Source organism: Rhipicephalus sanguineus, chromosome 1 (genome assembly GCF_013339695.2).
Source record: "Rhipicephalus sanguineus isolate Rsan-2018 chromosome 1, BIME_Rsan_1.4, whole genome shotgun sequence".
Classification (NCBI taxonomy): domain Eukaryota; kingdom Metazoa; phylum Arthropoda; class Arachnida; order Ixodida; family Ixodidae; genus Rhipicephalus; species Rhipicephalus sanguineus.
Window position 1 is genome coordinate 182,752,517 of NC_051176.1, and position 27,423 is coordinate 182,779,939.

Below are 27,423 nucleotides of genomic sequence, written 5' to 3' on the forward strand. Positions count from 1 at the left end.
TGTAAAGACTAACATATGGCAAAGAAAAAAACTATAAGAAAAAGTTCCGTCACCGGGAGTCGAACTTACGACCTCTCGATCGCCAGCGCGCAGCGCGAAACGACTCCGCCACAGACCGGCGAGCTATTTATGTAAACCATTCGTCGGTGGCGGTACTCAGAGATCGGCGGTACAGCGTGTTTTCGTTATCACTAGCGAGATGGCGCGAAGGGGTCGAAGAGCGCGCTATTAAAGTCGTCCCCCACGCGGATTAGCGCGCGCCTCGACAGGGCGTGGTCGCTCGTGCGGGCGCTTATCTCGTGATCTCGGTGGTTTGTAGTACGTCTTGCGCTCTGCCTGCAAGTTTCCGTTGAGAGCACGAAGGCGCTCATCCTGTGTATGTTCGTTCCGCGCGTCCTTTCTGCTTGAGCAGCGCATTGCAAGTTTCGAGCGGCTTGCCGTTCTTCGCGTAACATTACAATTTCATGCTGTAGCATTAATTCCTTCGCGCTTGGGGCGCAAGAATGCACAACAAACGCTCAACTACGTCTGTGAAGACACGTTTCACTTTCGTGTTTTACCGATTCCTATGACAGGAATCAGCCATGTTTTTTTTTTTCTTGGATTTCCTGTCATGGATTGGCCGTATGGTCCATCATCCGCAGCACATTATGGTAAAACGATACATATCACTTATCATGCGACGTCAAATACTAGTGTCAATGAAGCTGAATCATTCAAACCAAACAAATGCTAATGCGCTCTAGGCAGTATTTTGCTTCGAGCACTCCGAGAAACCTCATTAGCGGTATTACAGAAGCCCGATTACACTGTATTATCGATAACACACGCCTGCAGCTTTTCTCGAACGAATCAATGGACCTTTTCAGCCGATCAATAGACAGCGAGTACAGGGATTAGTACATTTACAAGTAAACTGGCGTGCAGCGTTGGCGGCTCTACATGGTAGCCATTGTCTTTCCCTGGGGCTCAGCGATATGAAAAAACAAACAAAGCAACAGAGCTGCACTTCGTTCATTCGAGTGGCGAACACAACTGAATTTGAGTCCCTTTAGCTAACGCCAAGGAGAGCACAGAGCCTATGCTGTTACGTTTGATTCAGTGTTAATTCACATTTTATTCACCTTGAATTAACTATAATTCTTACCCGGGAAATGTGGATGTGTGCCACACGTGACTTTTGGTGCCTTTCGTGTTTAAAAACGCCGGACGCCAGATTTTCTTGCTCGTGAGCGGTGAAAGGCTTTTGCATTGAAATAGCACACATCAGCTGAAAGGCATGCGCATGGGTTCATAGAGTTTCTTCTCTTGACAAAATCAGTGCCTGAAATGTTATCCCCACCCTCCTGCCCCTTAGTCCCTACATTTGTCACGCGCTGCAGCTAGTTCCTCTCGCTTTCTATTTTTGTTAGCTATACCCACGGCTGGCTTGCTCGCTGTTTGTCTGCTCGGAAGAAATAAATTCCACTTAAAGTGAGTTCGAGGCGTGGTAGTGACTTGTTTTCCAACGTCTTCGTTGTGCTGAAGTGAAGCGGAACTGGCTTAGAGATGCTTCTTTTTTGCACAGCTAACGCGTCCACTGTAATGACTATTTATGGAAACTTGATTTCGTTGCACTTAAGGGATCTTTGTCTCTCCTTGTTATCCGCCTAACTACGTCGCAACGTTTCAAAGCAGCCGTCCGTAGCTGATACGTACCGACACGCGGAGCTCAGCTTTACAAAGTGCGCCGTAGCACGGCTCTTGTGGGCGCTGTTTGCACTTCCGCGAACAGCGACAGGGTCGGACGCGGCGTGAATCAAAGGAACGCGCTTTCGCAGACACTCGCTCCCTCGCTGCCTTTATCTTCCCGGCTTCTATTTGTCTATATATATTTATATTTCACTCTGTCTGCTTCACTGACGTTGCTGCGACGAGTCGCTGCGGGGATCAAAGCGGGAATTCATGCCTACTCGAGCTTGCTTCGCGACCGCTGACTCGGCCGGCCGCTCAAAGTGAGAAAAATGGCTCCTCCATGACAGTCAGGTTGTACATCTTGTTCGCCTTCCTTTTGCAGCCCAGCCTTTGCGTAGCATCTCTGTTTTTTTGTTTTTTCCCTCGCCTTGTATGAGCCGGTCGCTGCTTGTACATATTTTTGTTCCCGTTTCGCGCAGGAGTCTTTGTCAGCTCCTTTTGTCTCCTGTTCGTTCGCACGTCTTAATATATATTCTCATCTGGTCTTGTTCGTCCTGCTTCTCCTTTTTTTTATCCCACGTGCGTCATGAAAGTATAGCGTTTTCTTTAGGCTTTATTTTTCTTGCCCGGTAGACTTTGACGAAGAACACGGACAGTTCATGCATTCTGGGACCCGCAACTGCCTCTTTCCTCTGGTGTGCTGCATTCTCTATGAGACAAATAATAAGCGGCAATGTAATGTGTATGTTAGTTCCCTTCTACCGTATTGATGTTCCTGTTCTATCTTCATTCCCTTCTATTTAAATATATACGAGGAAATATGTTGCCATCCCTTTGTGACGCAGGACACTGCCTTTCGCGCGTGGAGGTACAGCAGAGAAAAGGAAGGTTATGTGTGTCTGTGTGTGTGTGGGGGGGGGGGGGGGGATTAAGGAGAAGCAAGCACTCAGAGAATCACAGACGTGGCGCACGCGAGTGAAGGCGTAGTGAAAGAAATTTGCCGGGGTTGAACGCAGTTAAGCCAAGATAACCAAAATTCGACGGCCACTGTCTCATCTGTCTCGTTGTCTGAAGTTTTTAGTCCCTCTTCATAGCCATAACTGCGAACACATCACCTATGCCGAACCAGAAGAATCCACACGCTGAAAAAGCAAGCTTTGCTTTCAGAGCCCGTTCTTTCTTTCTTCCTTTCTTTCTTTCTTTCTTTCTTTCTTTCTTTCTTTCTTTCTTTCTTTCTTTCTTCTTTCTTTCTTTCTTTCTTTCTTTCTTTCTTTGGTTTCCGAAAGCAAAGTCAGCATCATTGCGCTCAAGTAGCACTTGTGTTGACACCAGTGAGCAACATGAGCGGGAATGCCAAGTAGTTTTTAAGCGACTATTACTGCTCATACTTGTGATTCTGATTTTGGTGCGTGAACATGTACTGGCTTTTACATTAAAGGGGTACATACTTTCATGTTAGGGCACATAGTATAATAGCTTTCGAGCAGCCCTGGTCTTTGAGTAGAAATTTGCATGGACTGGTTGTTGCGCCATAAAAGCAGCGTTTTCGAGTTCGTATTCCTCCTTGGGTACACGAATAATACCGGCGGTAAGAACTTAAATTTAAAGTTAATCGTAAAATAATCGCTGTGCAATAATTATAGTGCGACTATGATATTCCCCCATTGTTGACATGAGTGTATAACGCTGGATTTTTTTTCTGTTGGTGGTTAGCATATGACATTTCAGGAGGATCGAGCTGTATGCTGGCGTCCATTGTTCGTAGGAGCGTATGTAGCCGACTTAGCATGTGCTGCAGTGCCGCAGTCTGTGCAGGTCGTTGCTCGTCGGTTTACAATACGTTGGTGCACTGAAGGCATCGGTGTTCCTATGGCATCCATTATTACATCATATTCGTCACGGATGTTGGGCCACAAAACCCGTATTGAGTATTATCATCTCGGTCGTATTCGACGTCTTCGCCGTAATTATTGTCATAATCATCATCATCCTGAATTCCTGGTGCGAACGCCTTTGAAGTTTCAACCGTTCTACTTTGGAGGCGTCTGTGTTCACAAGGTTTCCCGCTTAACTCCTTTTCATGACTGCGCCGCCCTACACTATAGCGTATGCACGCCACATCGACAGACCGTCACTCACTCACTCACCTTCCGTACTCGAACGAAATGTATTTCCCTTTTCCTGATTTGCGTGGAACGAGACAAAGGCTTGATTGACACAGCATCCGTGTTTCCGGAGGAGTCTGCTCTTCGTGCACGCGTAGTTTATTGGCTGTCCATTAATGGAAGCCTCCTGCGGTCCTAAGAGCGTTGCGTTTCATCTTAACAGCTAGCAAGTGGGAAGATTGACTCATCGCACTGCAGTAAACATTGAATTAAGGGCCTGAAAAACCTAGTCAAAGCACGGCGGAGTAACAAGGATTCCGAAACCGTTTTAAACTAATAGAAACGGGAAATCTTGGACCATTACTCACAGTGAGTTCGCCGCATGTATCTGCCGTCGGACTGCTGGGATGGATGTTCCAGACTCGCTTTTGCCGACATTCCAACATTCAGGAATACTACAGCTTGCATAATGTGATTGAGTGTGATCCTGTTCTTACTTATTCAAATTTGCTCAGATGTCTTAGTTATCATAACGAGATGCGTTTACGTAAATTTTGTTTCATTAGGACGGTGCCATGAACGCTTCTCATTTGCATGGAAAATGTCAGTGAAGTAACCGCGGATAGGTTCGCTTTCAAGATTTGCCAGTGTGTTCAGCTTATAACTGTCGGACAAAAATAGTATATTTTTCGAAGTACGCATGCCCCGTAACGCGACCTCATCTGTACCATGCATGCTTAGAGCTTGACGGCAACAAGGTACAATGAGGCACTTGCCAGCTTGCATATTAACCTTAACTTGTGCAGTTTGCGTTGTGCTGCTCTCATGTTGAACAAGTTGTGCACTCTGTGTCCTTCTTTGCAGGTAAGTCGCTCGCTTGCAGAGGCAGCACCGGGGCTCTTCCATCCACAGGGCACCGGCGAAGCAGAAGCGGCGGCCACGGCGCGCAAGCTGCTGCCCCGCGACGGACACGTCGCCCTGAGCTCGCGCACGCCAGCCTAATTGGATTCGCGCGCTGCACACGATGCCAGCACGCGCTTCGCCTGGCGAGCTTGGCGTCAACAACTTAATTAAGCGCTCACTGAAGTCAGCGTTGAAGGAGGGTGCGCGGGCAGAGAGCCCGTGCGATGAGCGCCTGCCTCCGGTATAGCTAGCTCGTCGGCTGTCCCCGTGAATGTTATACGGGGCTGAACACGGGTTCGCACCGTGAGCCTTTCGCACCTCGCGCGACAGCCGCATGCAGTGCCGGCCTCCCTCCCTTCTCGTGCCGCACTACCCGCTCAATTCTCGGGTGGGATAAATTGCTCCGTCGCTGATGGACCTCCCTTAGTACACCACTCGCCTGCCAGCCCCGTTGCACAGGACGGCTTCACAGGATCCCCTGCCCGAATAGCTTTGTCGCCATCGCGCTTCACTGGTGTCCCATCTAAAGGGGTGCATCAGTTACATGCTGCGGATCAGCAACAACGCAATGGAAGTGTCACTCGGTATGCGGCCATTCAGCACGAATTCTTACAAGGCGGGATGCAGCAGTGAATCGTTTTGCGAGTGCTTACTGACATTTAACTGTACGCTGCCTTTATATCCATTTCTCGCTGCACTAGCTCTGAATTGGTGGATTGCACGTTTTTAGTTTATAGTATCAAGTTTCTCGAAAAAAGAAAAGTGGAATGCATTTCACTTCTATTTCATGATAGGTTTAGTATGCGCGCTGCCGTATTAATCTGACAGTTCTTGTTTCGCTGTGCCTTCTTATACTGAAGGGGCGCCTGAAAACGTCTCTTCACTCCACGGCACCAAAGACCCAGCGGCGTGAAAGAATAAGAGTCGGGCTGCCCAAGCCCAGCGCAGCGGCACTCGAACCACTCTATAGAGCTACCAACGCATGGACACGCGGGAGCCACATAGTTCCCGATGTCCGCACTGCGCTTATATCCCGCCCGACGTGAAGAGTGTCTGCTCCAACGAGTCGCGCCATGTGTTTGCACACCCGGAGTTCGCCTTTCCCGAGCCGTGGCGCGTTATAAGTTTGTTTCACCGCACAAGGGCTGCTTCCCTTACCTCCGCGGCTTTCAACGCGACACATAAGACGTTTCTGTGTGTCCGTCCCCCTTTTTTTTTCCTTTTCTTTTTTCTCTCAATTCGCGAGCTCAGTGACTCCTCCTTCGCTGACTCGGCGCTCTTTGGTTCCCGCGTAAGTGAACTTCGATCGGCTGTAGGCTGCTTCTTTTTCTGGAACGACGATGAGCATACAAATAGAGCTAAAAGACTCCTACGCGACATTGATAAAGGTGGTCCCCGACGATTCTTTTCCTTTATTTGTCTTCTTTCGTTGTTGTCCCTTCTTGGAACACGGACCTTTCATTGCGCCGCAGTGGCATCTTGTCGTCGCTTCGCAGCGCGCTGTCGCGCGTCGGCGTCGAGTTTGTGAAAAAGCGCCGCTTTTGTGTAAACAGCAGCGTCGGAGGCCGCCCTGTCGCCGCGCGTGGGCTGTCAATTATTTACGTTTCGCATTTTGCACGCTTGTCTCAGCCGCCGCTGGCTGCCACTCTTCCTGCCTCCTTTCGGTGATTAATAACGCGTCCGCTGGTAACGGGGACTCGGGACGCGGAAACACAGTGCGCTCTGCCCCAAAACTGGCAGAGCGCGTCGTTTCATCGAGGTCGATGCATTTAACGATGGAATGGTGGCGCAAATAAACGTCATTTGATTCCTTAGCGCGTTCATTACTCACATGTTTTTGGCGATTTTCAGTGAGAGCTGTCATATATAGGAGACGCGTAGTTTGCGATGAGGTTCGCGGTGAGGTTTCCGCGAAACAGGTCGATAACAGGCTTGGCCGACGCTGTTCGTGGCAGTGAAGACAGCTTTTCTCGCTCATCGACGTATTAAATCACATCGAAGCATGTTAAACACCGCTCTACCAGCATTCGAATCTCGCTTCCATGCATATTATATTTGCGTCCAAGGGGCTTTGTGGCGAAGACAAAACACGATAAAAATTTCGACAACCGTTGGAAACGAGCTTCAAAATAGTTATCTTCCTTGAAACAAAAATTTAGTTCATGGATAGAGAGAGAGAAATGTTTTAATGAAATGCTGGAGATGTTTGCCTATAGTAGCATGTAAGTTCATGGAGCTTTACATACAATACAATACGCTCACGAGATGCCCTATTTATTGTATATTTTACCACGGACACCTCAGTTTTCAATAGGGCACTAAGCGTAGCTCACAAACGAGATGTTTTTTTTTTCTTTGCGCTTTTTTTTTCATAAGTGTCGTTGCCCTTGCGGTAGACCAGTATGTCTGTTGAAAACATTTTTCTTTTCCCTCGCAAAGTACAATTTTTCGCTCCTTACTTGATATAAAATTTAATCTTTTCTATCAAGCCTTGTTAAAAACAAAATTCCGCGTGGGAAAAAAAATACTCCGCGTGGACCGTTTCGCCCTTTTTAAAGGCTTATGAAAGACGGGGGCATGACAAGCAGTCGATAGATGCAAGACTGGTGTAAGACCTGCTTCCATTCGCATTCGAATTAAGGAAAGAACATGACATCTAAGGGTTCGTTTTTCTTTGTTAGACACAATATTAACGAGATCTAACCGACAATAACGCCAAGGAAAGTATAGGAGATGTTATTTGTTGTAATTGAGATATAAATGTGAAGAAAGTAATGTGGACGAAAACATAACTTTCCGCCGGCAGGTACCGAACCTGCGACCTTCGAATAACGAGTCCGATGCTCTACCACCGAGCTACGGCAGCGGTCACTCTCATATACCCCATAAAGTAGACGGGGGTATGACCGCCGCCGTAGCTGAGTGATGGAGCATCGGACTCGTCGTAGGTTCGGTCACAGCCGGCGGAAAGTTATCTTTTTGTACACTTTACTTTTTTCACTTTTATATCTTAATTACTACAAATAACATCTCCTATCCTTTTCTTGGCGTCATTGTCGGTTAGTTCTCATTATTATTGTAACGATTTTTGAGTAATCTTTCGCAGCGCCTCTTATGGTGTACAGTTTCGTGCCTTATCAGGGAGTACCGTTGGTTTTAGAGCCCATGAATATTTTTTTTCAAGAGTAATATTTTGTGAAACTACTTTTTTGTACTGAAGTTACGACGTACTAAGAAACGTATCGCTGATGACAGATCGCCAACACGATGATGTAGAGTTGGCATGGAATTACCCAACAACCTTCTAACACTCTTAACTCTTGCGCATCACTCTGCATGCAACATAATTGACCTATATCTCTCCACTGCACCTGTTACGCGCCGGTACTTCAGATGTGCACTTTTCTTGCAGCAAGAAATATATATATATATATATATATATATATATATATATATATACATTATTCACCCTTTTCTTTCTGCATGGATTTACTTTATTGACTATATGCACGAATGTCGTGGTAGAATTAAATTCGGCCAGCGCACAGTGCTTATATGCCTATCACTAGTTCCGAGATGTTCGCTGCCACAACCTGCATCGAAGTGGGCAACATTCAACATAATTTTGTCTCGCAGTGTAACACGCTTTTCCGAACTTTGGGTGGAAGCGAGGGCGTTTCGCCGCCAGTTTGTACGGCGCCACATTCGAGAACTACAGTATCAGTCTCAGGATTTCTATTATGCGGTGATTTCGGCAGTGACCAGCTTCAGCTCACTTCTTCGACGTGTGCTCAAAGGCCAATGACCTTTGAGCACACGTTTGTGGCGTCACAAATGGGGGAAGCATTCGCTGGTCGGTTCCTATAGAACGTGCGCAGCTATCGCGTCGAACAAAAAAGAAATAATATATTGCGGGTTCTATCCGGCGATAGTTATTTGCGTTAATGCAATTATCATTCTCGCAGTGTCGGCTCGCATAATAGTATAACGATGACGACACATCTTGGCTTTGGAGTGCGTACCAGCAAGCGTTGGGTGTGCAGAGCCGTCGAACCTTTTCGGGGCTTGTATTGCACGTAAAGCGGACGGGAAACAGCGTGGTGAAGTACTCGAAGAGGAACTCATCCACGAGCGTTAGTACGAAGCTCTCTTGGAGACGTCCGATGCATACCACGTAGCGGGCTACGGGCACTGTACAACAAGCACAAAACTTGTTGTCGAGGGAGTGCTCCTTGGAGTATGTGTCCTCCGCTGTGAAGTGTCGGGATTTTCTGGCGGCCATGAGTCGTTCCTTCTGGGCTTGTCGCTTTTGTTGCCGTTGCTTCACGGCTTGCAAGCGACGCGTTGACGTTGTTTCCGTCTTGTGTTCGAGGGTGCTTTGAGGTTCACAGCGGCGCCTTAACGCCCAGTCTCTCGCGTTTTGTGTGGCCATCTATCCCTCGCGTTAGCCAGCTGAGAGGAGTATTGACAGCTACGTGCGTCGACACGACACAGTTTCCTTTATTTTGAGGCATTATGGCTTTCGTGTGTACGTAGGCGACTTCTTTATCGCGTGATATGACGAAGTTATATTGTACGCTGCCATATTACGCCTTCGAGGGGTAACACCGCGGGCGCCGCAACAACCCTGTAATCAGTTAAGTTCAAAGCACAATTTTACGCCAGTTATCCTGGCCTATGCGCGGCCATTTTATAATGCCGAAGCACGGAACTGCACTGGTATGACGATTCTCTACAGCTTTTCTATATAAACGTGTTCACTGTAATATTTGTAACTATGTAGAAAGCAAACAAGTTCTGTAGAAATATTAATTAATATGGCGTTTTCGCATTTTTTTTGTTTTTTGCAAATGATGCATCTTGGCAGATACTTGGTAAGTAGTGACGTCATTCGGCTAAATTTGCGTTCTTCGTTTCTTTTAAATGTTTCAAGTGAAAAAAAGAAAAAAAATTGCAAAAAATGCAGAGACTTGACATACCAAGATTCAGGGGAAATGGGGGAAGGGGGAATGAAAGAGAGAAAGAGAGATATGGAAAGACAGGGAGGTTAGAGGGTATCTCAGCTTGGGGAAACTCCCGCCGCCGGTTAAGGCGCGGTATAGGGCATTTGTGTCGGGGTGGATGGTAAAGTTTAACCTTACCTGCTACTGTGCAAGTTTCAGAAAATTTCGTTGAGCCAATGTGTCCAGAATACGGAAAAACACTTTTAGATCTGTGCGTCGCGCTGACATTCATGTGCAGGTATTTCGGCGAGAAATGAGAAAATCAGAATTTGGCCTTCATCTTCTCTTCTAATGATATGCCTGTAATGGTGAAATTAACGACAGCACAGTTTTCAAGGAATAACTTATCACTCGAAGTTGGTTCATTGTTTCATTTTAGGGTCTCTTTGAGAGAGCCATGGCGTCACTGTTGTACCGCAGCACATGCACCAAACTGGTGTTAGTAGCCCCGCCACGGTGGTCTAGTGGTTATGGCGCTCGACTGCTGACCCGAAGGTCGCGGGATCGAATCCCGGCCGCGGCGGCTGCATTTTCGATGGAGGCGAAAATGTCTGAGGCCCGTGTACTTAGCTTTAGGTGCACGTTAAAGAACCCCAGGTGGTCGAAATTTCCGGAGCCCTCCACTACGGCGTCTCTCATAATCATATCGTGGTTTTGGGACGTTAAACCCCAGATAAAAAAAAAAAAAAAACTGTGTTAGTAGGCCAATAATGCTAATCGTATTGAAGAAAGGCGAGAATTGTCAGCGCATCACAACCAGCAAACAAAGAACATCGCAAACGATCCAATCCAACAGGGTTGACAAATATAAAGCTTTATACACACGTATAATGTAATAACGCTGTGTTTGTCTAGTTCTTCATTTATGCCCGTGTTTTCATTGTGTTACAGTGAACACAATGCTAATCACGCGCCGCAAGTGCATATGACAACTTGGCAGCATGGCCACGCGTCTTACTGAATGAGCATGTCGCTTGTATTCGCATGACAGTGCGCGACTCCAGCAGCGTCTGTGCAAGACCTTTTCGCTAACCTCATTTGGCAGCACGCGCTTTCCGCCCCCAATGTGGCGTCTCGGCTCTGAGTGTAAGGGCCTGAGTGTTGTTGACTATCACAGGCCCGCCATTGCATCTGCCAAAGTGCTTTCGTTGACGACCGAAGGGTGTGCTCATCAGAAACAAAGGAAGTGCATTGTGGGCGCAACCATTTCGAGGCCCCTTTAAGCTAAACTCATGTTTTGCGCGACAATGTTGAACGCGAAGTAAGGGGGGAAATGAAGGGGGGGGGGGGAACACCCCGCTTGTGTCGAGCTAGGAGGCGCGGTCACTTTCTTTCTGTGCACTTGGTTCCTCTATAGGGCTAAGTAAATGGCAGGAGGAGCGCAGGCTGCCTCCAATAGTAACGGGGCTCGCTGTTCTGGATCGAGCATTAGTTCACTATTCTTGCCCGTCATGCTCACTTTCACCGAGATCCGATAGAGATGCACTAAGAGGCGAGTGCAGAAATCCTGAAAGAAGGTTGAAAAACAAAAAGTGTACTTTTGCGAACTGCATTCTCCTTCTTCCTGCCAAAGAAACAGCTTTCGAAAACTCATCGCCTGACGTCGAGTCTTTCAGCCTGATACACTTATTTTTCTTTTCTCGAAGTTCAGAGCGAGACGTCTATTTTTGTCAGACAGGCCAGTGAGCAGGTGTCTCTGCAGCCCAATTCTACTTCGTGCCATTTCGCCTGATCCGACCGTGCCAGGCTCAGCGCGTTTCTTTGTTTCTGGTTCAACTGGAAAAAGCAAAAAAAAAAAAGTAAAGTCAGTTGGTCTTGCGTTTCGTAGTCTTGACTGCCCTGGCTATCGTGGAAATCGGTCTCACCGCGATAGTTTTCCATTCCACAAGAGCGCACTTCTGACTGATTACTTTGTTTCTTTCTGTATAGCCGATCCCATACTTTTGGGTGTCACTCATCAGTGCGAGACACCGTTTCCTGCAGACCTTTGTTGTTAAGGGGTCTTGTCAGTGCAAAGCGATCCTGGTCTACTGCAACTGTAATAATGTAAATGAGATCAAAAGGAAGGCAGGCATGACGTCGTCGTTTCTCCTGACATATTTTGCATACGTGTATTGTCACGTAGTGTGACGTCGAAGAATGCAGCAGTCGGCGTGTTCAAGACGAAACTCTTTATTTAGGCGACCTTGTGCCCGGGAAACGAAAAGTCAACGTAGTACAAGCAATACACGCTGTACACTGATAGCGGAGAACAGTGTCGTCGGCCGTCGGTGATCTGATCATCGGTGGAACTCGTATTTTATACATCAGTCATCGAACCTTCCAGCGTTATCGCTGGTGCTCGCGTAAGCTCTCGAATAAACTTGGCTATTCGCGTCCTGCGCGTAATCTTAACAGAATGATCTCAAACAATCGCGAAGCTTTCCCGACGACGTTGCGGCGCGGTCTGCGCCGAGTGTTGCTAACAGTTTTTGTGGGTTAAACCCGAATAAATCAAAATAAAGCTAGAAACGCCCGTGGCAATATTATCCTTCTAGTTGACAATCTTGCTTTACGTTAAAATAATAATAAAAAAAAACTTGGCTGATCCCTCTGTCATAGGATGCGGTATAACACAAAAGTGAAACGTGTCTTCACAAGCTTGCGGTGAGAGCACAAGACGTACACACCACCGCCACCACGAGATAAGCCCGCGCACGAGCGACCACGCCCTGTAAAGGCGCGCGCTCATCGCAACGCGTGGGGCGACGACCTTTAAAGCGCGCTCTTCGAGCCCATCGCGCTAGTGATAACGAAAACAGGCTGATGTGCCACCGATCTCAGAGTACCGCCATCGGTAATGGGTGTATATGAATAGCTCGCCGTTAGCGTGGCAAAGAACGTGCCGTCTGTGGCTGAGTCGTTTCGCGCCCTGCGCTGCGGAGCGAGGGGTCGTAAGTTCGACTCCCGGTGACGGAACTTTTTCTTCGGTTTTTTTTTTCTTTGCCAGCTGTTAGTCTTTATATTTTACAATCACATATCCGTGACGGAAATGCGTCAGTAGAGCCATGGTGGACCCCGGCATAAAACACTTTCGTGTTAAAAAGGTGAATGCAAATCTAAAACAGGATATCGACACTCGTGACAGCCACTCCGCTGTCTCCACCGTCTTCCCTGTCGTAGTCGTCCTTGTCAGTGTTAACCATGGTAATGAAGCGGTATTAGAACAACCATGTCGACCGAAGCGTTTCAGGTGCCCGAAATTTCTTTTCCATTTTCTGTCTTCCATAAAGTCGCACAGCATGTACCAACAACGCACGTGTCGCAGGAGAGCCAATGCGCGAAAAGCTACGCTGGTCTGAGAGCTCCGGAGGCGCCAGTGAAATGGATAGGTGGGCATGAAGCCAGTTCCTGGGTGCACTTTTTTGCTCTTGTTTCCTTTCTTTCTTTCTTTTTTTTTTTCACGCTTCGAAATGGTGGCGCGTGTGGGTTTTAATTACCGACAGTTTCACGTCGACCGCTCTGCTCTGATCTCTGGCGCCGCAGCTCTGCCATTGCTTGTCGGCGGCGTTGAAGCCGTGAGGCGCTTCGCTGAGTGCCGTAATAGATGCACATTTATTAGCAACGAAATCTGCCCACCCCCTTCGGCGTCCTTCTCTCTCTTTTCAGCGATCCTTTTCGCGAGGAGACCGGACGGGCGGCTGTTTCCGCATTTTATGCACGGCACTTTGAAACGCTCTCGCGGCTTTCAAGCGTCGTGTCGCCCTTGTTGAGCTGTCGCGTTGTGAATTTCCACGTCCGCGGGTTCGCGCCCAGCCTTCGTCGCTGGAATTATTCAGCAGGTGATGGGCGCAGCGCCGTGTGTGACGACGCTCCGCTTTCAGCGAGCTCGCCTTATCGCCGCTCGTATTTGCCCGTCGTCCCTTCTGACGCCCTGTAGCGTTGAAAGGTCAGCCCGTTCACCAAGCGATGCTCGGTCCTCTGGAGCGTGCGACGCCGCATTTATTTATGATGCGCTGCACGTTCGCTCCCTCTCTCTTACCATTTAGTTTTTGTAAATCGGGACGCGGTGAACGGTTCTTGGGAGCTCGAAGCAGAGTTTATGTATGTATGCACGATGATAATTTCGTCAAATATGCTATCGCAACAAAGGGCACTTCTCAAACTTTATTTATTTAAATGCGCTACTTTTTCGGCTTCTAAAAGTTCAGACTTTACATTTATTATTATAGATGCACCGAAATGCCGCTAAAACTATGTTGCTAGCAGGCTGAACTCATTCTGGAATTCTGAGGCATAATTGATGATCACATGGGCAAGTACAAGTAGGGCACTTTAAATCATGGACGGCGTAAGAGAGAAAGCTGTGATCTAAGATCAGTTTCCAGGGGCCTGCCGGCCGCTCGCGTCATAACGGATGCAATTTAAGCGGCCAGGTACCGCTGATCATCAATGGTTGGGGCCCGAATCAGCCAGATTCAACTTAATTTTGCAGGCGAGATAGGAATAATGGCGCCCGCGTTGCCACAGAATATGTGCTGGGTTAAGGTTCCTTTTGCACTACTGGCACTTAGTGGTCAATCCGTTGCCAATCTCCGCATCGAGCACTAGTCTGCGCTTCTGAATGACGTTAAAAATGTATTGATTTGCGTTCCCTTGATATTAGTGTCTTGCTGTCTACATATACGTGGTGGTGGATTGAAAAAGTGCTTTATTCTCCTTGTGGGGTTTTGTGGATGAGTGATTCTTGAGAGCTCGAAGCAGAGTTTATGTATGTATGCACGATGATAATTTCGTCAAATATTCGCATCTAGCTTGCCTTATTGATTCTTTATTTATGATACTGATGGACTTTTTTACATACAGGGCTCATGCTATGGCTTTGATAGTGACTGACTGTTTAGCCTAATTTCTTTTCTGGGGGGGGGGCTGTGAAGGGGGGGGGGGGGCGTGTGGTTGTTGATGGGGCGGTGTTGACTTAGGGTAGCTACAGTGAATGCAAATGCACCGGTTACTGAATCGGTGATAACAAACGCCTGTTCTTGATTACAGTTCATTTTTTTTCTTTCTTAATTGTATTGTGCTTTCTTCTCAATTGTTCATGTGTTTCAGCAGTGGGCAAGCATTGTGCTTTTTTAAGTCAACTTATTCTGTGTAGAGATTGCTTTGACGCCTGTGGAACTCCTCTCTGAACAAAGATACTTCCAGAACGAGCGTGCTGCTTCGAATGGATTAGGAGCTCCGCCTGGCGTCAGTCCGATGCTTGGAAGCTTGGAAATACAGCGAGAGTGTGCACGGCAGACGCTCTCGCTGCTTTATTTTCTTTAGTTGATTCTCAACAGACAAATTAGTGTACCTGATGCTAATTTTCTAGTCCCTGCGGGCTTCTCTCTTCGCCTGGCACCCGCCACAGCACCAGCCCTGGAGTCTGCGCGGCCACACAGACACCCCATTTCGCAACAAGCTTTATGTTGCGAGGATCTGTCTACCAGGCCGGGTGCTTAGTAGTGAATTCCCGCCTTCTCTTGTTTAGGCTAATTGCCTCGTCAGTCGTGATGTGGTTTTCTGCCATTTCCAGAAGCAGGATACCGCCATTGATGAGTGCACGCGCGTTGGGTGCCTTCCTTCATTAGTGTTGTGCTTATTGTCGCCTCGTTCGACTAATCTGTGGCGTCCAAGTCTAGGCATGAGCTTTGCGTTGCGCAGCTGCAACACTTCCTCTTGAACGCGCACTCCTAAAACGTTTTCGGTGTCCCCTTTTCACAGTAAAGTTTCCATGGGGGTTGGTTCCCACTTTTGAGTGCGAACGACCAATACGCTTGATGTATTCAGGAAGCATTGCAGACCAATAATTCTTGCTACGTCATAGTGCTTCCTGAGCTCCCTGCAACTCATCCTCAATAAACCTCGAATGTCCCTTTTTTAAATATATTCATTGTAACGCAATTTGCAGGCAGTACGTATTTCACATCTGGGATAGGTTTGAATTAGTGTTCGGTATCTGCTAAATTGATTGTGGTAGGGCGGATCACTGTCTCTTGGTGTTGTTGCTACCGGGTATTTGGATCAACCTCTCCGCTGACTCCAGTTGTCGTGCCGGTGTATTTGGATCCGTCCCTTCTCGACAACCATGCTGTTGCTACGAGAGGGCAGCGTCGTACCCGGACTCCGTTTGGTAGCGTAGTCGAGTCTCCGGGTTGAGGAACTGATACTAGCAAGTTGGGAAAACAATAACAAGTTTACTGGCACTTTTTGAACACTCAATTACATCGTTACAAGGAAAGAGTTCAGTGACGAGCGAATTGGATGAGCCTGTTACCGAGGGCTCAGAGCCCCATTTCTCACTCAGCATCGTCGTTTTAACCCCTCAGTTTGGCTCCTCCCTCTTGATGACCACCAATCACACACACGACACCTCCCACCATGGCACAGTCCATTTCACTGTCGCGGAGGGTCATGGCACACTTGAAGCGGCAAGAGTCCGGCGGTTGTCGACACGCAGGTGGGGAGAAGCAGAACAGGTTCCTCGTGCTTGCCCATGCAGATCTTTTCCCGACGCAGCGAAAGGGTTGCGGAGACTCCCGTCCAAACATACCCGTCAGGTGGCTTCGGCAGCGTACCAAGCCAAGCCCAGGTGGTCCATTGTCTCCGGCATCGCCCGTCCCAGACTTTGAGGCCGAGATTCTGCCCATTGTTGGTCACTCGCCGTCCCAGGAATTTCGTTTCCAGGAAGGATACAGGTGTTCTAGCAGCGTGAGAACACCTCGTCCGCCGATTCTCTTGGTCAGTGCTTCGCCACCGACAGCCGGTCATAACAGCCTCCTCCCTCGCCAGTGGAGAAACGGAGGGTAGCAGCCATCGCTGCTGCTCGAAGGGTCGACGAAATTCGCCACCGTTGAATGTCCAAAGCTCGTCTTCGCTTGAAGCATTGTCTGGTCAGTTGCAACCCAAATTCAGCGGCCTCTCTGAAACTCAACCACATGCAGAGCAAGCACTCGGCCGCCTCCGAGCAAACCAGGCCAAAAGAGGGTTGGTAAACAAATTTTCATTATTAGCTTTATACGAAAAGCTGACACTCAAAACTCTCAGGACTCACTTATGCTGAGAAGCCAAACGTGCTACATTACTCAATAAAACAAATAGTTGCACGAAAAAAAAAAAAAAAACCTCAAATATCAATTTCGAAACATTGGAAGAGCACCCCAGAATCGCTTAGAAAGAGCGGCTAAGCGCGTCAGCGTTTCCACTCAAATTTTGCCCTTCTTATCCTTAATGTCGAAAAGATATTACCTAAAAATTCAAGCTCCACCTCAGAAGGTGACTGTTCTTAGATGTCACGGCTTGCAGCCAGGCAAGGGGATAACGTTCCGTATCTACGCTGAATTTGACGCCTCCGAGATTACACTGCAACTAATGAATGGCCTACACAATGTAAGCGCACTCCCTTTCTGAAGCGCAGTACGCCACCTCTTGAGAACTCAATTTTCGGCTCAAGTAGAGCACGGAATGTTCATTACCTTCGTCATCCCTCTAAGATTGAATGGCACCTAGGCCTCGATCGCTCACATAACTCTGGACCGTGAACTCTTGGTCGAAATCCTGAGCTCGCAAAACCGGACGGTTAATCACTACCGCCTTCACGCTTAAGAAGGCAGCCTCCTTCTTTTCATCTTAGACTACTTTCGCCTGTTCTCCGCGAACAACATCGGTCAAGGGGTGACCAACGATGAATAACTTCCGATGCAAAGACTGCATTCCAGCGAGCCCCAAAACGCCCCTTCGTCCGTCTTTGTTTTGGGCCGTGGATAGTCTGCTACTTCTGAGCTCTTAAGCTCACTAGGTTTCCTAAAACCTAGGCCTACGCCGTGACCTAAATAGTCTACGATTGCTCTTTAAAACCGACCTTCTCATCCTTTACAGTCAGAACCCCAACGAAAGGTTCGACCGCGTCTCATTCCCCTGAACGATCGCTAACATCTCAACGTCAGGAAAAGCTTAATGATCCGCTCCAGTGATCACCTGATAACTTATTCCTTCACAAGAAAAAGAACAAAACATAATTGGATAAACACTGCCTTCTAACAGGTTCATTCTGTTAAAGCTACCTGCCCATGCCAACGCCTCTGATAAAAAAAAAAACCACTGTGCTCTCCTGAGCGCCTCAATACCTCATTCCTATAGCGTTGCAAAAGACAAAGTACAACTAACCACTCACCTAATCCCTCTAAGTTCTTCTAAAAGCTTAACCTTACGTTACGTTACAACGCGCATTGAACAAAAAAAAAATAACCCCAGGTGTAATACACTTCAAAAAACACCTCAAACATTTGCATTGGTTTTATGCTAAAACCTTGCACGAAATGCCTGTCAATCCAACTAGCGCGTAACGAAAACTGCACCGCTCAGTGCCAGACTCATTTCGGAAACTGATGGATATCTGTCCTCAAATGCTTATTCACCCCTTCTGATGAAGGTGTTCTGATGAAGGAACGTCTTTCGGAATTGTCCCTAACTCTAGATCGGCCAAGGCCTCATTCTCAACCTGCTCTGCTTTCATGCTCTCTTGAAAGCTCGGGCCTTTCTCTGGCGCGATCCCGCCAACGGCGACCTGTCGCTCGTTGTTCTCAGGAGAAGGATCCCTTAGCATGCTTCTTGTCCGCGTAGTTGTCCGCGTCCTTCTCACTGAGTCGCGCAACAACCTCAACTGCCTCACTGGGCAGGACTGACATTAACCCCTGAGACCAAGTGTCTCGCTCAAAAGACAGTTCTTCACACATTTGTTCAAATTCAGCAAGATATAGGCCGATATCCCCTGATACCACATATGGCTGCATATACCTTGACATCTTGAACTCTGCCTTCTTGTTGAGAAGAGGTACCACTCGCTGGGGACAATTGCCCGACCTCTTACTCAACTCCCGGAGTTCTACCTTGACTTCTAGTTTGCGGAGCTCAATCTCTTGCTTACGCCACCCTTCCTCTCTTTCACGCTCACGCCTCTTTTCTTCCCTTTCTCGCTGTCTGAGCTGCTCTTCCTTTTTCTGTTTGATGCCTTCCCATTCCTCACAGAGCTCCTCATCATCAGCCCCCAAATCGATAATCGCCTGTATGAGTAGGGGTTTTCGTGTCAGACCCTTTGTATCGATCGACAATTCCTGACATAACAGCAACAAGTCCGACTTCTGCAGCTTCCGTAAATCCATGATCGTTCTGAGTGCCCGCTAATTCCAAAATAACTATCCGAGAGTACGTAACCTTGAGTCTCTCGGCAAAGTTATCTACCAGTTCTAAAACCCTCGTTTAGAACCTGGTCCACATCAAAGGAAAAGCCAAGCACTCACCCACACGTGATCGATGTTTCCAGACAGCTGCAATCCCTTAGGCCGACTGTTGTTGTCGCTTGTAGCTTCAGATCCCACCGCTGATCACCAGTTGTTGCGCCGGGTTTTTTTGGATCAACCTCTCCGCTGACTCCAGTTGTCGTGCCGGTGTATTTGGATCCGTCCCTTCTCGACAACCATGCTGTTGCTACGAGAGGGCAGCGTCGTACCCGGACTCCGTTTGGTAGCGTAGTCGAGTCTCCGGGTTGAGGAACTGATACTAGCAAGTTGGGAAAACAATAACAAGTTTACTGGCACTTTTTGAACACTCAATTACATCGTTACAAGGAAAGAGTTCAGCGACGAGCGCATTGGATGAGCCTGTTACCGAGGGCTCAGAGCCCCACTTCTCACTCAGCATCGTCGTTTTAACCCCTCAGTTTGGCTCCTCCCTCTTGATGACCACCAATCACACACACGACACCTCCCACCATGGCACAGTCCATTTCACTGTCGCGGAGGGGTCATGGCACACTTGAAGCGGCAAGAGTCCGGCGGTTGTCGACACGCAGGTGGGGAGAAGCAGAACAGGTTCCTCGTGCTTGCCCATGCAGATCTTTTCCCGACGCAGCGAAAGGGTTGCGGAGACTCCCGTCCAAACATACCCGTCAGGTGGCTTCGGCAGCGTACCAAGCCAAGCCCAGGTGGTCCATTGTCTCCGGCATCGCCGTCCCAGACTTTGAGGCCGAGATTCTGCCCATTGTTGGTCACTCGCCGTCCCAGGAATTTCGTTTCCAGGAAGGATACAGGTGTTCTAGCAGCGTGAGAACACCTCGTCCGCCGATTCTCTTGGTCAGTGCTTCGCCACCGACAGCCGGTCATAACAGTGTACGCCTGTCTGCGGATGCTCTACAGTATAACGGAACGTCTCTGTGCAACCATGCATGCCCTCTTAGGTTGCGTTGTCTGACTCGATTAATGCACGTCTCGGATGCAGTGATAAACCTTTAGTCGTAATATGTCACCGAAGGCTCGAATAGTATGGCGTTATGTGACAACTTATAGGTCGCCTTTTTCGTTAGCTATGGCCAGAATCTGTGGATGGATTCGCTTTGGCAGTATTTTTTTCGCGCCTATCCACTTCGTGCTGCGAAAATTTTTGCTGTCAAGAGCCTTCACGGCTCGAAAAGTTGTGTGTTCATCCGGTCGAGAATACTATAGGAAGAGGGCCAACTACGGACGCGACTCGTCAGAGATATATCTCATTGACAAATAGGCGCTGTAGAGCACAGTTCTCTGCAGGATTTATGCATGGTTAGGGCACCTACGCTTTCCGACGACCATCAGTGTCTACACAGATTACTGTGTGGCGCGACGGAAGGTGGATGTTTAAGGACATGCGACATGCTCAAGGATTATGAAAAATCTCGCTGTTTACACGGGCACCTCATAAAATCAACACGTTGCTAAGCCAGCCGTAATAGACATTTGGCGTTGGTCGAGCGCCTTTGCGTTGGTCATGCTCCTTTCTGCCCGTTCTCTTCGTTATGAAAATTCTGGAAGGTCTGATACAAACAGTCATGCAGTTCTGTTTTCTGAACGCCCGGTACTCACAGGCCGCTAATTTTACCCTTATGATTAAAATGCGTGCTCCACATGTGCGCATAGGCGTGCGCACAGGGGGGGGGGGGGGCAGGGGGGGCGGCCGCCCCCCCTAATCACCTAAGAGGGGGGCGCAAAATCTGCCCCGTACATTGACCCTGCTAGTCACCTAAGAGGGGGGGGGGGCGCAAAATCTGCCCCATACATTGACTTAGTAGGGTGGGGGGGGGCGCAGCGACGAACCTTTGCCCCCCTAATGGGGAACCCTGCGCACGCCTATGCATGTGCGTGCACATGTGGAGCATTAACATGCGTGCGTATTAACATGCGTCCACATTAACATGCGTGCTCCACATGCATGCTCCACAAGGCCCGCGCTTTCAAACCGATTTTGCACACTTCAGGTCGCACACTGTCTGTCTTTAAAGTGAAAATTTAAAACATCAGTAATTTTACGGGCGACATGAGGATAATAAGGAGGAGTATTGTTCTTTTTTTTTTTTTCAGATAGTAAGAGCGAAGGAAGCGTCAAAGCACGGGAGTTGATTCTTTTCAGCATTTAAAGGCAGTTCGCAAAGGAGTGGAGTGAACAGGACATCCGTGTTATTGTTATGAGTACATCTGTATTATTCTTGTCATAGAAGATAGCTAATTTGCTCGTGGAACCCTTTGAAATTACCAGGGGAAGCGATACATTCATCTCTCTCTCGCTCTCTCTTGCGTCTCCGAGTGACAACCTCAACGAAACCATGCAGCGCTCTTTCCGGCTGTCGCTGCACACACGAAAAGTCAACGAAGCTTTGCGCTCTTGCGCCTTCAGCTTATTACTCTAAACGGCTAACTTTTTTTTTCTTTGCGAAGACTGTTTGTTCAACTTTCAGGTTGCAGGAGGGAAATACGTGGTCGTACCGTCTGCCTTGTATCGAGAACGTGCTACACACGACCTTACACTTCTGTATACGTCTCCGTTCGTCGACGAAGCTACTGTTCCAAACGTCTTTATTCACCGATTTACAGTGTGTGTTTTTAGACAATACAGAGTTTTTATTACGAGAGAGAGGTGAAAAGGCGGGGAGGTCAACCTGGTACCAGTTTTCTACCCTGCACAGGGGTTGGGAAATAGGTGTTGTAAGTAGGACAGAGAGAGAGAGATCAAATAAGTAGGAAAAATGCACACACAGGCAGGGTGTTCCAATAAGAGTCGTTCATACAGGCCGGTGGAACGTAGAAAGCGCAGTAGCGCTTGCACAGCCTTTTTCGGTGACGTGAGGCCGGTCGTCCAACTTGTCGAGCAGTACTGTGGGCAGTGGCGACCCGCCGCAGTAGTTTTGTGGTTATGGTGCTCGCCTGCTGACGCGAAGGTCGCGGGATTGAATCACGACACGATGGCCGCATTTGGATGGAGGCAGAATGCTAGATGCCCATTTGCTTAAATTTAAGTGCATGGTCAAAGTTTCCAAAGCCCTCCACTACGGCGTCTCTCCTAATAATATCGTGGTTTTGGGACGTAAAACCCCAAGAATTTTTTATCCAGGCAGGCGCACAGATATATCACGTGTAATCGTTTCTTCACTGCCGTAGCTTGCACAGACGCATAGGTAAATGCGACTCCCGACCATAACCTGCATAGAAGGGTAGTGTATCCTCCGTCAAGTCCTGGTGGAATTCGAAGGCTTATATATATAGGGAGTTTGGTGCAGTGGTGCAGGGAAGATAATCGTGCGTGCTTGAAATGCGGCTCGTTCCATTGCGACGTGCTGCATTGGAGAGCAATCACGCGGAGCTTCCATGCAGCGTCAGTACTAGAAAGCAGCATTAATATTTGGTTGTTTTCTGTATGGGCTGAACGGGCGGCTTGGTCAGCCTGTTCCGTGCCAATAATCCAGCAGTGACTTGGAAGCCAGGGAAAAGTTATTTCGTGTCCTTCTCAGTAAAATAGTGCGTCACCTCTGTAATCTCAAATACCAGCTGTTCGTACGGACCGCGGCGTAAAGATGGCAGTAGAAACTGCAGTGCCGCCTTTGAGTCGCTGAAAATCGTCCATTTTTGTGTCAGTTCATCACTAAAGAAATGTATCGCTACACGAATCGCTGCGAGCTATGCTCGCACTTGCCGTCTTTGCGAAATAACTCTACGTCGAGGCGTAAATGCTATGCATCGTCTAACGTTACACTGAAATGAATAATTAACAAACACCCATGAATTATCTTTTTTTTTTTTTGCCAACTTGAGGGAAGTTGTTTATAAGGGGAAGTTGTAGGCAGTCACAATTTATGGCATACCAATTTGTTAGCAATCACAAAAATTGCACGTAATTTCAGATATTCATCATCAGATTTCAATGGCGATATCGAAACTGAGCGCGCCGGGCACGTAGGAGACGCGGCTGCTCTGTTACTTCAGACCGCAACTCCCAGTGACGAAGTAGTGACATGGCGAACTATGAATGAAGGTGTGTCGCGGCAGTGTCTTGTCGTGGAAAGCGGCAACCATCTCACATGCACCAGTGAATCGCGTTGTCTGCACGTGTCAAGTATATGGTGCTTATCTGTCTCTATCGCGCTGCGCGCAAGATATTTGCAATTTCTACCTTTGCTTTCACTGTACAGCATATGCGTCAGAGGCAGCCACTGCGGTACTTCTTCTGGCAGACATGCGGAAAAGTGTTTTGCGCTTGTGTAGTTTAAGCAAGAAACAGATAAGCACTACACCTCGCACGCAAAGAACAATCGACCCTCTTGTGCATATCGGACGACTTGCCGTTTCATTATGGTGTCTGACATATCTTTTGTCGGCAGTTTCTTTTGTTATTTATTAATTTTTGGTGATTGCGGTTCCCTATTTGGACGTCAGTTGCTTCGATTCCGTTACGTTATGGCATGGCAACCTGGAAACGATGAACCAGATTGCAGGAGGCTGCTGGAGCCTCTGTCGGCCTTTAGACGCGGTCTCTGGACGGACGTGCTCTGTGCGCGCTCATTGTTTCAGACTCTCTGGAGATTGTTTTCGTTTTGCAAAGCACGACGTTCAGCTAAGAAAACAGAAGCGTTCGGCCTGCTTGAGAGACCGAGGCCTCATTTGGCGGTATTGCCAGGGCGCATCTAGCCGCCGCCTGCGGCGAATCGACCGGCGAACAATGGCATCAGAGCCGCTTGTCTCTCAAAGCGGCTCGTTGATGAAATTTGGTGAGTGGCCCTTTGGCTGTTTATCGTAATGGTTATGGCTCCTTTGCGCGATCATTTGCAGCGTTTAGCGGACTCATCAACGCCCGTGAATGGAGCCGTCGTTGCATTCTTGCGTTGAGAGACGTTGATACTTGTATTCAATGTTCAAAGTGCCGGCGTTGATAGCAGGAAGCCGTGCTGCGCGTACATTTGTTTGTCTGTTTCAGGGAGTTAATTTCATATGTATTCACGAATAAGTACATAGTTTGCCGACCCTCGGATGTAGTCGTTTTAACGAGCGTGGTGCCAGTTTAAGTCGTAAATCAAAATACTCGAGAGATAACAAGGACAAGTTTATCATCCTTATATGTCTTATCATTCTCTTCCTGCTGCCTTTTTGGAAGGCTCTAGAAAAACCATTTTTGCGTTGTCACATCTAACGAAATTGGACCGCACAGATTATGCAGAATGAATGCACTGTGTTATCACATTAACCATTGCTTAAATTCACCAACCTCAGGCCGAACAGTATCGCAGAGATGCAATTTTGAAAACCATGAGCCAAATTCACATAGCTTTCGGTTCGTACGTCGTCTTTGCAATTGGCCAGTCGGCTTCGTTATTGATATGCACAGCTTCGCGATTGGCTGAAAATTTTTCTTACGAACAAATGTACCGTAAGACGTTTTTGTGAGCATGGGCCCTGTTCTTGTTGTCAAATGGTTTATAAGTATCCTGAAAGATGTGTTTGACTAGATTGGCGACCGCCGCCAACTGACCCTCTTTAAAACATCACACCTAGTGCCGGCGCGAGCTTACCCTGCCGTGGAACTATAGAGGACAATGCATGTAACTTGCGTGTAGTGTCCGAGCCAGAGTGACGCGCAGCTTGACGCACGCCCCCCTTTCGTCGTGTGCGTTTTTGTTTCCCTTCTCTTCGCTCTTGGCGATAAGGGGAGAAGTGGCTAGTCCGTGCAAACGGGCCAACAGGCAGGCCTTCTTGCGCCTCGATTTCAACGTCGACAGGAGTATGGCGTGTACGTCCATCAGGCTCAAGGTGGTGGCGCTTCGACGCACGCTCCGTCGTCTTCAGCCTGTATAGTTCGGGGCGCGGCCTGTATCGTATTAATCAGGGCCGATGGATCGGCATCGTATGCGACCCGCGAGACAGAAGTGCAGTGTTGGCGATATGTTCTGCGAGGAAACCCACGCGCCTTGCATAAGCTGAGAGGAGGAGGTTGCGTGGCGGGCCCGCTTCCGCCGCTCCGCGGTGGTCTCGTGGGGTGCACCATTACTCTAATTGGATCGGACAAGTGCGCGCCGGCCCAGCGGGCAACCATGGAATACCAGCGATGGTGGCTCCCGGTGGCTCCAATGTTTAACTCGAACCTCCTTATGCTGGCTTTATAGGATATAAGTTTGCCCTTGTGTGCTTCATGCACACACGCACATTCTTTGTGCATACAGAATATAGAATAAAGGAGCACGCATGGTGAATGCAGGATCGGGCCGATCGCGTGGCCGGTTTAGTGTTTGCTTTAAGACGCGATATTTGAATACCAGGCGGCCTGGGCTGTTTTTCTGCCGCCGCTGTGCACAACGCGGAATTCTTGCATTATCACTTGAGTGAAGTATATTGCTCTAGCATTTGAAGGATATTTAAAAATGTATGTAGAATCGTCATTGTGATATCCGGCATGAATAACGCCTCCACTTTTCCATGAAACACACTATGAAGCATTTTTATGCGAGAATCGGAGTTATTGTTTCATGCAGGAAGTTTTAGTGAAGCGAAAGGTGTAGGAGTAACCATAGGTCGGCAAAAAATTTGCAGCTCACTCAGACTCACTCATGAAATATATTTTGCTTTTAGGGCTCACTCGGACTCACACTCGCCAAAACTTTCCTTGTCCTGACTCGCTCGGACTCAGATTCACTGACATTTTTCTCAACGAGACTCACTCAGACTCAAAACTCACCAAATTATTGCTCACTCGGACTCACGGCTCAATCTGAGTCTGAGTGAGTCGACTCATGAATCCACTAGCGTATAATTAACTTTTTAGAACAAAGTGCCAAGGTTCTTCAACATCAACTTCTCACATAATTAATACTCGGCGCGTTTTGATCTCATACCTTCAAATACAAGTTATTGATAGTTACAATCCTGTAAGGACCTTTTTATTGAAAGAGATGACTCGCACGAGATATTTTTATCAATAACTTCCCGTGAAAGATTTTTCCAGAGGGAGGTCAGGCCCCCCTCACCCCGCCCTCCTCTGATCATTAAATATTGAGATGTCGTGTGAGCGGTGCTTTTAAGCATGTAGACGAGTGTAAACTTGTGTCGTCATGAGGCTGATAGCAATGCTGAAGTTGAGTAGATAGGACCATAGGTCGCAAAAAAAATGTGTAGCTCACTCAGAGTCACTCATGAAATATATTTTGCCGTTAGGGCTCACTCGAACTCAAGCTCACCAAAATTTTCCTCATCCGGACTCACTCGGACTCAGATTCACGAAAATATTACGCAGCCTGACTCACTGAGACTCACGGTTCAATCTGAGTCTGAGTGAGTCGACTCATGAGTGAGTTTGCCGACCTGTGGGAGTAACTGACACTTCCTGTAAGCGCAGTTGCTCTCACACTCTCACCCACACCTACGGAGTGGCAAAGATTGGTTTCCACGAGCGCAGTGAACTCACTCTTCGCATATGCAAACTGTATGGGATCGTTGTTCGTTTCACTGTCTCCTCGCGGTCTGTTTTGCTTAGGGCACCGTGCATACGTTAGGAGCCGCCACAGTCGCGCGCTGCCTCCTGCGCCAAAGCGGCCACGGCAGCAGATTTGGCGGGATGGGGGGGGGGGGGGGGGGGGGGGGGGGGGGGGGAGGCAGACGACACAGGCGGCGGCAAGCCACTGCGCCGTGTTTTGGTGCTTCGCTTGAAGCGTTCTCTTTCCCGTTTGCTTACAAATGACGTCAAATTGTTATCAGCTCTTTTCGCCAGACCTCGTGTATCCTCTGGCGAACGCGGCAACATAGAATGCATTAACTGGGAGAAGACAACGGAGGTGACGAGCCCGCTGAGCGAAACTGCGCACGTGTAACGCGGGCCGTCTCACTCACTAAACAATCACAGCTTATCACCCTCGAGCTAACGCGGCAGCGAACTCAGCGGCAGCTTGAAACCGGCAATACCAGCAATTGCACTGTCACGGCCGCTGAGTGAAAAAAAAAAAAAACGCTTTTCATCGAACGGCCATGGCACTGCATTCGCTGCTCCGACTTATTCAGTGCAGCCGAGTTCGTCGTCGCGGCTCGTGTTTTGCTGCCATGGCACTGCAAAGCGTGCCAATTATTATTACGCTTGGATTCAGAGAGCTACGTGATATAGATAGTTTCTTCCGAGGAGCTAACCTGAAGAAGGGCAGGGAACTCCTCGAAGCGGGTCACGTTCACGGCGTCGTGGAAGAGGTGTTGCTCGGCAGATCAACAATCACGGGCAAATGCAACCCCAGAAAAAAAAAACCATCTATTTGCAAAAGTCACTCTTGTCGTCGAACGAGTGCGATCCAGCGTTCACGCCGATTCCGTTCATATTCTCTAAATGGAAACCGGTAAAAACGCGTGCCCAGAGAATTCCTGTAGGGGTTATTGCACCCAACAACGCAG

At 48.3% G+C, this 27,423-nt stretch overlaps 1 protein-coding gene and 1 long non-coding RNA gene across 3 annotated transcripts in view; both read left to right on the forward strand.

Moving 5' to 3' along the window:
- LOC125759404 (uncharacterized) overlaps positions 1 to 10,378 on the forward strand; it is a 224,057-nt gene extending 213,679 nt beyond the window's left edge. Inside the window, exon 2 of the long non-coding RNA XR_007417063.1 lies at positions 10,262 to 10,378. This is a non-coding gene — a long non-coding RNA (uncharacterized LOC125759404). The remainder of the gene's footprint in view (positions 1 to 10,261) is intronic.
- LOC119403407 (uncharacterized) overlaps positions 1 to 27,423 on the forward strand; it is a 714,971-nt gene that overhangs the window by 507,572 nt on the left and 179,976 nt on the right. The window lies entirely within an intron of this gene.